Consider the following 16,550-nt stretch of genomic DNA (forward strand, 5'->3'; position numbering starts at 1 on the left):
AGAAGGAAGTCTTATTCATTCTGTTTCTGAAATGGGAGAAAATAGTCAGGAAAGGAGTCACCAAATAACCCAGGGTCCTCCAGAAAGCATTAGATTGTGCAGTGAGAGATTCAGTGCTGAGAGAAAAGGCCACACATATGCGGGGACTCCATAAAGTTCAGGCAAAAATGGAATTGGAAGATAAGTTTATTTTGTTACAGAAGTTTTTGAAATCCATTCATAGAGGGGTCTTCAAAAGGTTCATAAGGATTGCCTGTTATGAAAAGGCTATGCATGGATTTCATGGCTTTTTGCACAAAAATAAATACCTTTTAATTCCATTTTTCCATGACTTTCTTAAAGTATCCTTTTATGTGGTTGTGCTGTAAGTAGGCTTTTGGTCCACTTCCTCTGTGGCCAATAGAGTGGCCTCCACTGTCAAGGCCATCCCAAACGGTCTACTATATTCCCTAGAGGACAATTTTGTGCTCCAACAAATACCATTCTCAAAAATATTTTCCTAGCAGGATTTAACCACATTTAGCCCAAATTCCTAGTTACTGTCTGTCACGTACTTGAACTTCAGCTCCAACTTTCTAGAACAGGGGTTGCCAAATGAGAAGTGGTGACTCCTTAGAAGGTAGCAACATGGATTGAGGGGGTCTTAGCTCATTGTTCTTTCAAAATGAAATGTAATAAAACAGAAGAGAAAATACCAGAAGGTATCATGCATAGTAAAAATAAGAATGATTTTGTGAAACTTGTGTTTCAGTTAAGGGGTGTGTGTGTGTAGTATTTACTGGGTCACAACATCCAATGTTTATCATAGTGTGGTTCACTCAAAAATATGGCATGACGTTTCTCTGGCATGTGATGTATCCAGAGCATCTTTGACATTTGACAGGCTTCATTTGCTACTTTCTGGAGATTTATCTCACTGCAAATAATAAATTCTTCCCCGAGGAAACTGTTTTCTCTATTGTTGGAATTTTAGAGTTGGAAATGCCATCTAAGATGTTGTAGCAGAAATGTCTAGTCCAGTGTGTATCAAATTTGGGGCAATGGGGCTGGCACTGTGGCACAGTAGGTTGGTCCTCCACCTGCCACACCGGCATCCCCTATGGGTGCCGGTTCTAGTCCCGGCTGCTCTTCCAATCCAGCTGTCTGCCATGGCCTGGGAAAGCAGTAGAATATGGCCCAAGTCCTTGGGCCCCTGCACTCACATGGGAGACCTAGAAGAAGCTCCTGGCTCCTGGCTTCAGATTGGCATAGCTCTGGCTGTTGTGGCCATTTGGGGAGTAAACCAACAGAAGGAAGACCTTTCTCTCTGTCTCTCCCTCTAAGTGTCTGTAATTCTACTTCTCAAATAAATAAATAAAATCTTTTAAAAAAAATTGAGGACCACAACGCTTCAGTGAGGGGCAAGATTAATTTCCTGGGCTTTTACTAGCATTTAAAAAAACAGGAAAAGAAAATAAATGAAAAAGAGAGACAGAAAAGAGCAAAGCAAGTAGTGATGGAAGGATAAATATATTTTCCTTGAGACTTTTTCAGTTTTGTATCCATACATAAGTTATAAGCATATGAGGACACTTCAAAAAGTTCATGGAAAATGAACTTAAAGATATTTATTTTTAGTGCAAAAAATTTTTTTCTCAAGATTTTGAGTGACAGAGTTACAGAGTGAGTGAGAGTCAGAGAGGTCTTCCAACTGCTGGTTCATTCCCCAAGTGGCCACAGTGGCATTAGCTGAGCCAATCCAAAACAGGGAGCCAGGAGCTTCTTCCAGGACTTCCATGCAGGTGCAGGGGCCCAAGCATTTGGGCCATTTTCTGCTGCTTTCCCAGGCTATAAGCAGAGAGCTGAAATAGAAGAGGAGCAGCTGGGACTAGAATCAGTGCCCACGTGAGATGCAGGTGCTGCAGGTGGAAGCTTAACCAGCTATGCCACAGCACCAGCCCAGTGCAAAAATTTTTGAAATCTGTGATCTTATTGACGACTCCCTTGTGTATACATGTTTGAATGCATAAGCACGTTGGGTTACTATGCAAAAAAGTATTTCTTAGTGTGTGACAAGGTCAGAGACACTGAACTAAGTCCAACCTCTACCCTATTGAGAAAACACTTACTCTTTTGTCATCCCTGCTTCATGACCACCCAACTTCTGCTATGGCCCTTGATGAGGAGCTCGTCACTTCGGAGGCAGGCCTCATCAGTCATTCTTTTTTTTTTTTTTTTTTTTTTTTTTTTTTACAGGCAGAGTGGACAGTGAGAGAGAGAGACAGAGAGAAAGGTCTTCCTTTGCCGTTGGTTCACCCTCCAATGGCCGCCGCAGCCGGCGCACCGCGCTGATCCAAAGCCAGGAGCCAGGTACTTATCCTGGTCTCCCATGGGGTGCAGGGCCCAAGGACTTGGGCCATCCTCCACTGCACTCCCTGGCCACAGCAGAGAGCTGGCCTGGAAGAGGGGCAACCGGGACAGAATCCGGCACTCTGACCGGGACTAGAACCTGGTGTGCCGGCGCCGCAAGGCGGAGGATTAGCCTAGTGAGCCGCGGCGCCAGCTTCATCAGTCATTCTTAATCACCATCAAAAAGTGTTGCTCCTTATGAGCTACCATCAGTTTCTCCCAGTCCAGTGTGGAAAATTCAGTGGAGTCTGCACCACCTTCCTTGACACACATCTGTCTCTCCTGCCCCATGCTCACTGTGTTGTCCACCCAAGCCAAGTGGTGAATTCTGCCCCTGTGGAGATGGGTAGAGAGCACCTCCCACCATGTGATCAGTGTACAAAACCACTTCTCCATGGGATATAAGCACTGGGCCTTTCAACAACAGCTGGTCCAGAAAATTCATATTGAGCAGGTAACCAGTGTTCAAAGTTCATGCTTGTTGCCCATCCTCACTGAGATTTTTGTCACACCACATTTTCTCTGTCTTATAACTACACAACCAACTTTTACAAATCTAGCGTGAAGGAAGGGAGGGATGGAGGAAAGGAAGTAGCATTACATTCTTAGAATTTTATCTACGAACTACATCGAATCTGTTCCCTTTATATTAATATCACATTAACCTGAGAATTGTGTTATAGTAATTATCATGTCTTTGCTATGACCTTGAGAATCTAATGTATCAATTGATTGTGCCCTTGTAATTCTTTTTTTTTTTTTCAAATTTTATTTACTTATTTTCATTTATTTGAAAAGCAGAGTGAGAGAGAGAGAGAGAGAGAGATTAATCTTCTGCTGGCTCACTCTCCAAATGCTCACAGCAGCATGGCTGGGCCACACCAAAGCCAAGCTCTAGGAACTCAAACTGGATCTTGCACAAGGGTAGAAGGGACTCAAGTACTTGGTCCATCACCTGCTGCCTCCCAGTGTATGCATTAGTAGGAGGTGCGCTGGAAGTGGAGGAGCCAGGACTTGAGCCAGGCCCTCTGATACTGAATGCAGGCATCCCAAGCAGCATCTTCATTGCTATCCCAAATGCCCACCCATGCTTTTGTGTTTCTATATATTGAAAATATCTCGAACTTTTATTTAGTGATGAATCTTATTTTGGGGAGGCCGTATCTGAAGCACCTATTTATATTCCCTAAAGTTATTCTGGTTATTTTATTTGACTTATTTATTTGAGAGACAGGAGAGAGAGAAAGGAGGCCAAAAATGAGAGCTCCAGTCTGCTGGTTCATTCCCCACATGCCCACAGTGACCTGGGGGACAGAGCTGGGAGCCAGGGATTCAGTCTAGGTCTCCATGTTGGTAACAGGAACCCAACTGCCTGAGACATCACTGCTGCCCCCCTAATGTCTACATTAACAGGAAGCTGGGAACGGAGCCAAGAACTAAACCTGGGAGCTCCAGTGTGGGAGATCTCATCCTAACTGATATCTTAACCACTAGGCCGAACACCCACCCCTTTCTATTTACTGTGAATACAACTGCTTAGAGTACTTCATAGTTTGGACTCTTAAGATCCCTTTCTGTGTTTTTAACTTTTCCATAGGAAAGTTTTCCCAATTATAGGTAAGACAACAGAGCTGAGCCTTCTTATATTGCCCTGAGGATTTTTTTTCCCATCAAATTTTCTTTTTCTTAACCATATATATTGTTCAGGAAACTCCTTCCCACATTCTCATTTGCCTGTTTACCCATGTGAACCTCCCTAGATATGGATAATTCGGGCAAGCTAATAATTTCAAAACTCAATCGAACAATAGTCATTAATGTTTCTCAGCACTTATTTAGAGCAGAGGCAAAATATCTAGGAAATTTAATTAGCTTTTCTTTCCCATTTTCTCACAAGACCTTCAGTAAAGTCTTTCAAGGTGTTTTAGAGTCCAATTTTATGTTCTTTTGGATCAAATTCCATCCTGAGAAAGACCTTGAAAAGTATGTGTGTTTGCATGCAAATGTCTGTATGTCTTGTGCATAAGTAGATACAAGGGGACTTCAAAGTTTGTAGAAAAATGAAATGAAAAGGCAAATTTATTTTTGGTGCAAAAATTTTTTGAAATCCATGCATATGTAACTATGAGTGAAATTGGTGGAAGATGCACATTATGAGAAAATGCATGTATAGATTTCAAATTTTTTTGCACCAAAAAATCTTTTAATTATATTCTTCTACTAATTTTCTGAAGTACTGTCATATACTCATGCATTCACCTACCTTAGAAGTCCTTATGTTATTGGGATTGTGAGGGAGGGTCAAATTTTTTTAAGTCAGATAAAAATCAGAAATCATATTTTTTAAAAAGGTACATTATGCCCTAGCATTATTTTAAGAGCAATTCTGTAAATGTACATTAATTCTTTTATTTTAATGTATGTTTATTGATTTGGGTGCTTCATTGATAGTCTTGAATAGGCACATAAATGAGGTATCACCTGCAGTTTCTACCCTGAGATGTTTCAAGTGAACCAGAAATTTAGAGTCAGTTGCCAAAATCCTTTCAGACTTTTGTAATGTCTTCCTCACGCTTTAACAGTAATCTTGCATTTTCCTAGCTCACAATTTTTTTTGTTTTTTTTTAGTCATCTAATCATTTTTATTTTTTATTTTTTTTAACTTTAATTTAGCAAATATAAATTTCCAAAGTACAGCTTATGGATTACAATGGCTTCCCCCCATAACATCCCTCCCACCCGCAACCCTCCCCTTTCCCACTCCCTCTCCCCTTCCATTCACATCAAGATTCATTTTTGATTCTCTTTATATACAGAAGATCAGTTTAGCATACATTAAGTAAAGATTTCAACAGTTTGCTCCCACACAGAAACATAAAGTGCAAAATACTGTTTGAGTACTAGTTATAGCATTAAATCTCAATGTACAGCACACTAAGGACAAAGATCCTACATGAGGAGTAAGTGCACAGTGACTCCTGTTGTTGACTTAACAAATTGACATTCTTGTTTATGGCCTCAGTAATCACCGTAGGCTCTTGTCATGAGCTGCCAAGGCTATGGAAGCCCCCTGAGTTCACTGACTCTGATCATATTTAGACAAGGCCATGGTCAAAGTGGAAGTTCTCTCCTCCCTTCAGAGAAAGGTACCTCCTTCTTTGATGACCCGTTCTTTCCACTGGGATCTCACTCGCGGAGATCTTTCATTTAGTTTTTTTTTTTTTTTTCCAGAGTGTCTTGGCTTTCCATGCCTGAAATACTCTCATGGGCTTTTCAGCCAGGTCCGCATGCCTTAAGGGCTGATTCTGAGGCCAGAGTGCTGTTTAGGACATCTGCCATTCTATGGGTCTGCTGTGTATCTCACTTCCCATGTTGGATCATTCTCTCCCTTTTTTATTCTATCAGCTAGTATTTGCAGACACTATTCTTGTTTATGTGATCCCTTTGTTTCTTAGTCCTATCATGATGATCAATTGTGAACAGAAATTGATCACTGGGACGAGTGAGATGGCATTGGTACATGCTACCTTGATGGGATTGAATTGGAATCCCCTGGTATGTTTCTTACTCTACCGTTTGAGGTAAGTCAGCTTGAGCATGTCCCAAATTGCACATCTCTTCCCTCTCTTATTCCCACTCTTATATTTAACAGTGATCACTTTTCAGTTAAGTTTTAGCACTTAAGAAGAATTGTGTATTGATTACAGTATTCAACCAAAAGTATTAAGTAGAACAAACAAAAAAAATACTAAGAGGGATAACATATTAAGTTGCTCATCAACAGTCAGGGTGAGGGCTGATCAAGTCACTGTTTCTCATAGTGTTCATTTCACTTTAACAGGTTTCCTTTTTGGTGCTCAGTTAGTTGTCACCTATCAAGGAGAACAAGTGGTATTTGTCCCTTTGGGATTGGCTTATTTCACTCAGCATAATGTTTTCCAAATTCCTCACAGGGATCACTTCTCAGTTAAAATTTAAACACCTAAGAATAATTGTGTGTTAATTAAAGAGTTCAACCAATGGTACTAGAACAAAAAAAATACTAAAATGGATAAAGTATTACATTGTACATCAACTGTCACAATTTTAACATTTTAAGTTTCTCAACAGTTCAACTTTATCAAATCTTGAGGTTTCCGCATTACTATTATATTTAAGTATATATCTCCCTTTAAATTCCTTAATAATTCTTTTAAATAGCAAGGTGCCCTGTAATTAGGTGTATATACATTGATAATAGTTACATCTTCCTGATGAATTGATCCCTTAATCAGTACATAGTGCCCTTCTTTGTCTCTTTTAACAGTTTTTGTGTTAAAGTCTATTTTATCTGATATTAGGATGGCTACACCAGCTCTTTTTTGGTTTCTGTTGGCATTGAATATTTTTTTCCATCCTTACACTTTCAGTTTACATACATCTTTGTTGATGAGATGTGTTTCTTGTAGGCAGCAAATAGATGGGTTTTGTTTTATAATCCATGCAGCCAGTCTATGCCTTTTAACTGAGGAGTTGAGGTCCTTTACATTCAAGGAGACTGTTGATAAGTAACAACTTTGCCCTGCCATTTATCCAAAATTATTCCTATTTTTTTACTTTGAATTTCCTTTGAACTTTTACTGAGAGATTTGCTTCCTTTACCTTATTTCATAGTGATGACCATGTTTCTCTGTGCAAAACATTTTTTTTTTTTTTTGGACAGGCAGAGTAGACAGTGAGAGAGAGAGACAGAGAGAAAGGTCTTCCTTTGCCATTGGTTCACCCTCCAATGGCCACTGCAGCCAGCACACCACACTGATCCGAAGCCAGGAGCCAGGGGCTTCTCCTGGTCTCCCATGCGGGTGCAGGGCCCAAGCACTTGGGCCATTCTCCACTGCACTTCCAGGCCACAGCAGAGAGCTGGACAGGAAGAGGAGCGACCGGGACAGAATCCGGTGCCCCGACCGGGACTAGAACCCGGTGTGCCGGCGCTGCAAGTGGAGAAATATCCTATTGAGCCATGGCGCCAGCCATGTGTGCAAAACATTCTTAAGCATATTTTGTAGGGCTGGACGGGTGGTGAGAAATTCTTCCAATTTCTGTTTGTTATGGAAGGTCTTTATTTCACCTTCTTTCTTTTTTTTTTTTTTTAACTTTTATTTAATGAATATAAATTTCCAAAGTACGATTTATGGATTACAATGGCTTCCCCCCCATACCGTCCCTCCCACCCACAACCCTCCCCTTTCCCACTCCCTCTCCCCTTCCATTCACATCAAGATTCATTTTCGATTATCTTAATATACAGAAGATCAGCTTAGTATACATTAAGTAAGGATTTCAACAGTTTGCTCCCACACAGAAACATAAAGTGAAAAATAATAGATGATTTTTTTTAAATGATGATGAAATCAGATCAGACCTATTGTCACGTTTAATCCCAGTGAGAGTCAAGTTGGGAGTTGATAATTTCTTTCTTTCTTTTTTTTTTTTTTTTACAGAGGATCAGTTTAGTATGCATTAAGTAAAGATTTCAACAGTTTGCACCCCCATAGAAACACAAAGTGAAATAGATTGTTTGAGTACTCGTTATAGCATTAAATCTCAATGCACAGCATATTAAGGACAGAGATCCTACATGAGGAGTAAGTGCACAGTGACTCCTGTTGTTGACTTTACCAGTTGACACTCCTGTCTATGGCATCAGTAGTCTCCCTATGCTCCAGTCATGAGTTTCCAAGGCTATGGAAGCCCCCTGAGTTCACTGACTCTGATCATATTTAGACAAGGTCATAGTCAAAGTGGAGGTTCTCTCCTCCCTTCAGAGAAAGGTACCTCCTTCTTTGAAGACCTGTTCTTTCCACTGGGATCTCACTCACAGAGATCTTTCATTTAGGGTTTTTTTTTTTTTCCAGAGTGTCTTGGCTTTCCATGCCTGAAATACTCTCATGGGCTTTTCAGCCAGATCCGAATGCCTTTAGGGCTGATTCTGAGGCCAGAGTGCTATTTAGGACATCTGCCATTCTATGAGTCTGCTGAGTATCTCACTTCCCATGTTGGATCACTCTCCCCTTTATTTATTCTATCGGTTAGTGTTAGCAGGTACTAGACATGTTTATGTGCTCCCTTTGACTCTTAGTCCTTTCATTATGATCAATTGTGAACTGAAATTGATCACTTGGAATAGTGAGATGGCATTGGTACATGCCACCTTGATGGGATTGAATTGGAATCCCCTGGTATGTTTCTAACTCTACCATTTGGGGCAAGTCAGCTTGAGCATGTCCCAAATTGTACATCTCTTCCCTCTCTTATTCCCACTCTTATGTTTAACAGGGATCACATTTCAGTTAATTTTCAACACTTAAGAATAACTGTGTATTAATTACAGAATTAAACCAGTCATATTAAGTAGAACAGACCAAAAAACTACTAAGAGGGATAATGTATTAAGTTGTTCATTAGCAGTCAGGGCTATGCTGATCAAGTCACCGTGTCCCATAGTGTCCATTTCACTTCAGCAGGTTTCCTTTTTGGTGTTCAGTCAGTTGTCACCGGTCAGGGAGAACATATGGTATTTGTCCCTTTGGGACTGGCTTATTTCACTCAGCATGATGTGTTCCAGATTCCTCCATTTTGTTGCAAATGACTGGATTTCGTTGTTTCTTACTGCAGTATAGTATTCTAAAGAGTACATATCCCATAATTTCTTTATCCAGTCTACCGTTGATGGGCATTTAGGTTGGTTCCAGGTCTTAGCTATTGTGAATTGAGCTGCAATAAACATTAGGGTGCAGACCGCTTTTTTGTTTGCCAATTTAAATTCCTTTGGGTAAATTCCAAGGAGTGGGATGGCTGGGTCGAACGGTAGGGTTATCTTCAGGTTTCTGAGGAATCTCCAGACTGACTTCCATAGTGGCTTGACCAGTTTGCATTCCCACCAACAGTGGGTTAGTGTCCCTTTTTCCCCACATCCTCGCCAGCATCTGTTGTTGGTAGATTTCTGCATGTGAGCCATTCTAACAGGGGTGAGGTGAAACCTCATTGTGGTTTTGATTTGCATTTCCCTGATTGCTAATGACCTTGAACATTTTTTCATGTGCCTGTTGGCCATTTGGATTTCCTCTTTTGAAAAATGTCTATTGAGGTCCTTGGCCCATCTCTTAAGTGGGTTGTTGGTTTTGTTTTTGTGGAGTTTCTTGATCTCTTTGTAGATTCTGGTTATTAACCCTTTATCTGTTGCATAGTTTGCAAATATTTTTTCCCATTCTGTCGGTTGTCTCTTCACTCTCCTGACTGTTTCTTTTGCAGTACAGAAACTTCTCAATTTGATGCAATCCCAATAGTTGATTTTGGCTTTGACTGCCTGTGCCTCCCGGGTCTTTTCCAGAAATTCTTTGCCTGTGCCAATATCTTGAAGGGTTTCTCCAATGTTCTCTAGTAACTTGATGGTGTCAGGTCGTAGATTTAGGTCTTTAATCCATGTTGAGTGGATTTTTGTGTAAGGTGAAAGGTAGGGGTCTTGCTTCATGCTTCTGCATGTGGAAATCCAGTTTTCCCAGCACCATTTATTGAATAGACTGTCCTTGCTCCAGGAATTGGTTTTAGATCCTTCATCAAATATAAGTTGGCTGTAGATGTTTGGGTTGATTTCTGGTGTTTCAGTTCTGTTCCATTGGTCTATCCATCTGTTTCTGTACCAGTACCATGCTGTTTTGATTACAACTGCCCTGTAGTATGTCCTGAAATCTGGTATTGTGATGCCTCCGGCTTTGTTTTTGTTGTACAAGATTGCTTTAGCTATTCGAGGTCTCTTCTTTCATAAATATTCTGGGATGACAGTTTTTTTTCTCTTAAGACTTGGACTATATCTTGCCATTCTCTCCTAGCCTGTAGGGTTTCTGAGGAGTAGTATGCTGTGACTATAATTAGAGATCCTCTGAAAGTAATCTGGCATTTCTGTTATGCACATTTTAGAATCTTTTCTTTATGTTGTACTGTGGTGAGTTTGATTACAATGTGTCCTGGTGAGGATCTTTTCTGGTCATGTCTGTTAGGAGTTCTGAGTGTTTCCTGTACTTGGATGTCCCTTTCTATCTCCAAACTAGGGAATTTTTCTGTTATTATTTCACTAAAAAGACCTTCTAATCCTTTCTCTCTATCCGTGCCTTCAGGAACTCCTAGAATCCATATGTTGGCTTTTTTTAGTATCCTGTAGATTCCCAACAGTGTTTTTTAGTTTTCTAATTTCCTCTTCTTGTCTTTGGTTTGACTGTATACTTTTCTGTGCTTTGTCTTTTAAATCTGATATTTCTTCTGCTTCACTGATTCTGTTGTTAAGGCTCTCCACTGCATTTTTAAATTTGTTCTATTGAATTCTTCATTTCATTTTGATTTCTCTTTAAGACCTCAATTTCATGGGAGAAATTTTCTTTCATGCCCTGTATGGATTTCAGTAGTTTGTGCATTTGCTTCTGATTACTTCTGCATAATCTTATGATCAATTTTTTGAATTCCATTTCTCACATTCCTTCCATCTCATCATCTTCACAATCTAGTATTGGAGTGTTGTGTTCTTTTGGGGATGTCACGTTGTCTTCCTTTTTCTTGTCTGTTGAATTGGTGCATTTGTTATTCGGCATTTGTGGAGATACTCCTTGGTTTCCATTGGTTTCTTCTTCTTTTTTTTTCACTATAGCAGCTTTTATCTTTGTACTATGACTCTGTAGATAAGTGGAATGCCTGCTTTCAGTGAATCTCTAGAGGCTTGCAGTGGGTGTGGCCAGAGAGCTCTGTTAATTCTCCAGGGTTAAGGGGGTGCCTAAGGTGACACACCCAGCTTTGGCGTGGAAAATCCTTTTTTTTCCCCCTAATCAGAAGGGAAATTTATCCTGCTCAGCTGAGCTCCTCTCCTCAAAGGACACCAGTGCCTGAGCAGTAGCCCCTGTGGGTATAATATTCATCCGCTCTCCCAAGGACCTCACAAAGGATCTGTGCAGTCCTCAGTGTAAGTTCAGTTTCCCTAGCAATGTCTCTCATCAGGTAACCAGGAAGCCCTGAGTGTGTGGAGCCTCCCACAGTGACTTCCCAAAGTCCCAGTCACACTGTGCATCCTCCCACACATCCTCAGTATTTCACACAGTCCCATGCAGAAGCCTCACACAGTCACAAGCTCCCAGCCCCCAGCTCCCTGTTAGTTTTCTCCACCAGAGTCAGGAGTTTCCACTTGGCTGGTTGCTGGGCACCGAGAGGAGCTGATGCAGCTGTTACATATGTCCAAAATGGTGCCCAATCTATTGGCTCATTATAGGATGCCGTTGTAAAGTGATCAGGGAGAGAGAAACGTGTCCATTCCGTCCTTTTTTTTCTCCTCTAGTTTGGCTGGTACACTATCCCCCATGGGGCTCCAACCTGGGTTGCCTCTAGGCTCTTCCTGAAACTTTTTCACCAGTGGCTTGGACTGCTGAGGTCTGGCCTTACCTCACTTTGGCGCACAGGCTCTCGGCTGCTGGAGTCCTGAGCCATGGGCGCCCACACCCTCCATGTAGGTCCACTGTGTCCCTCTAATTTCCATAGAGATTCCTCTGCCATTTTTTCCCTAACTCTTCCCTGAGACTACACTCTCTCAGCTCTTTTTAAACTGTCTTCTCCTGGGCTAGAACAGTAAGTGCCCTCCCTATTCCACCATCTTTGTTTATTCTATTGAGTCTTCAAAAACAGTGAACACAGCTATCAGCTGTATGTTTATACTCACATTTCACTGATTTGTATATTATTAAATTATAAAAACAAACACAAAAGTCATAAATAGACTCGGAACTCAACAAAGATGACTCTAATTAAGCCAGGAGATCAATTGGTAGCAACAAATGTGCATCATTGCTTAATCGGCCATGTTAGTTAAGTAGAGGACAGACCCCATATACTCATATGCTCATTTATCTCCTAATAGCTGGTGTTTTTATGTGCCATCCCCATCTTCTGTATAGATTAAATAGTCATTTACATCAGTGACCCATGGATATCCCATATAGTTATTTGGATATTTGGATATCCCATGTAGTTAGCACTTCACATACTTGCATCACACACATAGTTGATATTGTCCTGGTTGCTCCACCACCCAAGGGAGTTCTTTCCCCTTTCAGTCTTCCAAATTAAAATGCATTCAATAGCTAACTTAAGTTTTTCCTAGTCCCCGGAGACTCTTGGGTCTCTAGTTCACATTGACCCACTCAAATTCAGCTCTTAAAATATGCTCTTTGGCACTGGCTTCCTGTCGATCCTCAGATGTATTATGCCCCCAGTTGGATTATAAGCTTCTGGAAAAAGGTACTGTGTTTACACTTCCTTGGAGGCTCCCAGAATATAGCTTCTGTGATGGCTGCCTGGTTGATCATCATTAATCACTTGCCAATTGACTTGCCCAAGTCAGCCACCTGCTGGGTTTGATGATACTAAGAAAAATGGTTTTTCACTAAGGTTGAGATTGGTGATGGGAGAGGTTGTCAAGTTGTCACAAGAAAGGGGATAAAAACTGAAAGTTATACCACCCAGTGGTTCTGTGATTTTGGTAAATTAATCTCCTTCAGTGTCCTTTGGGTGAAGAGAGAGACTAGACTAAAGGAATGACTTTGAAAGCTTGTGGGGTTGTGGCTATCTCTGAGAATCTGATAAAAGCTGAGGACTTAGAAAAATGAGATGTGTTCATATAGAAAACACTGCACATAATATCTAAATGTCCTTAGACACTTAGGTCATTGGACCAAACGATCTGGATCTAAGACTCCATCCAGCCCTGAAAACCAAGCTGGATTCTCATAGTGTCATTGCCGGTGGCAGGTGCTTTTCCAACCAAAATGGGCCACATCTGTATGACTTGAATTGCCTCACTGTGCTTTGAGAAGACATTGCTGACCACAGTGTAGGGCACCCTCCTAGCCCCAAGAGCAGGCCGAGTGACCTGTTGACCCCAGCTATCCCACTACTCGGAAAGTTCTTGAAGTGAATGCATTGCTGGTGCCTGTCAATCTTCCCTGTGTTCGTTGGTGCACATTCTCAGGCAACCTCTCTCTACCTGTAGCCTTTTCATTGTGGGGGAAAGTACTGGGGAGCTGTTGCTATGGTGATATCTGACCGGTGGCTTTGTAGTTAGGATAAAATCATTTTCTTGAGTTCTTGAGCCCAAGAAGATAAAGCCATTGTTGATGACTTAGGACAAACTTTTGCCTGGTTATCACTGGAAGCCTCACCTTTGTACTTTTGTACTTAGAGAGACTAAAAGCATTCTAATGAGAAACTCAGGGCAGAATCAGAAGCAAAATGTTAAAGGTTTTGAACTGGCATTCAATCTGCATGAGCCTTCCCCTCTCAATCTAATGAAATTAAATGTTAATGATTGCAATCTCTTATTCGCTAAAAATAGTTTTCTCTCTTGCATTAAATAAGTGACAAATGTAAAGTAAGTTTTTGGCTGTCCTTTTTACATGAAGATGGGTGCAGATCATCGCAGTCACAGGATATACAGCAGTGGGTCTCAGAAGAGATAGGGGTATTTCCTCTGTAAACATCACAGGGGAAGCTTAGCAGAGGAGAACAGGGGAGTTTTATCTAAAGATCACATCTTTTCTGACTTCGCTTTTAGGTCTCCCCTGTGGCTTTTCCCTGTGAAGTGATTTTGTTCTCATTTAAGTTTGTAAATGAGTTTCCTTCAACTCTTGGGAATGCTCTCTTTGATGATAAAGTTCATTTGCCTAGGAATCATCTCCAGGGAAGGAGCATCCTCTGGAAGAGCCCCGCCTCCTCCAGCGGGCGTGCCCTGTGAACCCTGCCATTCCCAGCACGCAAATTCTTGGGAGACTGGGCCCCTCCAGCTGCTGCTCAGCACCGTGAGCACGCGAAAGCAGCTGTTTACCCGGCTTAAGCACTCCCTTTACCTACCAAGTGAACACTTAGGAAAGAAATCTGTGGCTCACTCTCTTTTGAGTCTCTCTTTTCTTGCCAGGTAAGTTTTCCATAGAGGACAAAAATCAAGTGTTACAAAATGGGCTTCCTACCTTCCTGTAAATACCCGGCAGCAGAGTGGCTGGGGAGCAGCCCCTACCCATTCGCACCCCCTCTTTTTATCAAGTAGCAAGGATGCTCTTAATCGGATCTTATCCTATCAACCTGGGTTTGCCTCACCATTTCTCAGCTATGTGACCTTGGGCACTAACAATTCAGGGCCTTAGCTGCCTCCTCTTTGAAGCAATGTTGGTGTTTAATGGTAGAACTCATTGCAAAGGGTAGTTGTAAGTGCAGGGTCTTAGTCCACCCGAATGAAGATGGACTGGGTCCAAAAAAAGGTAAGTGCGCTGTTTGCCTGTTCCCCAGCCCCCTGATCCCGGGAACAGTCAGATGCAACGGGGAGTCAAGTCAAGCAAACAAGAACTCAGTTTATTGCACACATAGCAAAACCTTTTAAAGCTCAAGACCACAGGATTACTGGGGCAGGGCATAAGGACCAACCAATTACTTAAAAGGTCATTTTATGGGCCAACTTTTTACAGGACCAGCCATATGTCTGTACACTCATCATCAGTTGTCGTCACCTCCCCTGATGCTGCGCAGCCAATCAGCTTTGGTGGTAAACGACTTTGGGTACTGCCCACCTTACTTCCTTTGGGCGCCATCTTTGAATTGCCACGTGTGCCTAATTTCCCTACAGGCGCGATATTTGAATTGCTTCCTGTGCCTAATTTCCCCACAATAAGAAGTAAATGAGTTCATGGGTGGCGCCGCGGCTCACTAGGCTAATCCTCCACCTTGCGGCGCCGGCACACCGGGTTCTAGTCCCGGCTGGGGCGCTGGATTCTGTCCCGGTTGCCCCTCTTCCAGGCCAGCTCTCTGCTGTGGCCAGGGAGTGCAGTGGAGGATGGCCCAAGTGCTTGGGCCCTGCACCCCATGGGAGACCAGGAGAAGTACCTGGCTCCTGCCATCGGATCAGCGCGGTGCGCCGGCCATGGTGGCCATTGGAGGGTGAACCAACGGCAAAAAGAAGACCTTTCTCTCTGTCTCTCTCTCACTGTCCACTCTGCCTGTCAAAAAAAAAGTAAAGTGAGTTCAAACATGAGGCTGATGCTTGGTCCTTTGACAGCTTTTGCTGAGTGGTAGTGGTTCTTAGCTGGGAGCACAAGCCCTCCTCTGCGATAGGCTACTCCAGTGTCCCCCAGCCATACACCATCATTGCCAAGTTTTGCCTTGCAATTCTCGTTACCCAGAATGCTCCCCATTCTCCTTTGCAGCTAGATGTCTGTGTACAGCAGCACTATCCAACAGAAATGCAATGGAAGCTTATATTGAAGTTTATGTTTTCTGAAATGGCATTAAAAAGGTATTAAAAAATCAAGTGGAATTAATTTAGGAATGAATCTTAACCCACAGTGTTATAGGAGTTTGGAGTCAGTTCTTTGTCTCATGGGGTGAAGATTTATGATGTGGACAATGAAGGGATGAGCAAAACAAGAGAAAGCAGATCTTATTGAGAAACAGAGACTCCTGCTTGCCGGGGGGTGGGGGGATTCCAAGGGGTTGGGTGTCCTGGAGGGAGGGGTCCATCTAGGTCAGGGTATTGGGAGCTTATGTTGGAACTGCATATCAGTTGATCAGTTCTCCTAAATGGTTTCAATATGTTAGGCATCTGTTTTGCTTTGTTTTTCTGTGTCTCCTGTGTAGCCCTCATAGTTCCTGGCCAGTTAACAAATGTTACCATGTTGACTGCTTGGGAGAAGTGACAGTTGAGAAATATTGTTGACTTGACCAATTAAGGCAGATTTTACCTACCTCATTGGTGGCGAAGTACTTGAGATATGGGGCTGTGTGGTGTGTTCTGGTATGGTGCCAGAGCCTAGCTTCTCACAGGGTCACTGAGGGGTAGGGGACCTGTTCTGTTCCCTATCAGTCTTTTCATTTTCTTGGGGCAGTATCTTCTGTCTAAACAGCAGCTGGCAGAAATCACCATCAACAAGGAACACCTGGTTCCTTATTCCCACAGAGGCCCTTCCTAACTGGTAACCCTTCTAACTCCTCACAACGGCACCCAGAGTCTTGCCTTTTTGACATGTATCCAGTATAAAAATTGATAATAGATAGTTTACAAGCTGTTTATCTTTAAAATCCAGGTACCTTTTGCGTTTACAGCACAT

The 16,550-nt window shown here is 42.1% G+C and overlaps 1 protein-coding gene across 4 annotated transcripts in view; it reads left to right on the top strand.

The window, feature by feature from the left end:
• Positions 1-16,550, top strand: part of EGFLAM (EGF like, fibronectin type III and laminin G domains) — a 192,452-nt gene that overhangs the window by 91,366 nt on the left and 84,536 nt on the right. The gene's annotated exons all lie outside the window — the stretch shown is intronic.

The sequence above is a fragment of the Oryctolagus cuniculus genome, chromosome 14, assembly GCF_964237555.1.
Source record: "Oryctolagus cuniculus chromosome 14, mOryCun1.1, whole genome shotgun sequence".
In the NCBI taxonomy this organism is placed as follows: Eukaryota; Metazoa; Chordata; class Mammalia; order Lagomorpha; family Leporidae; genus Oryctolagus; species Oryctolagus cuniculus.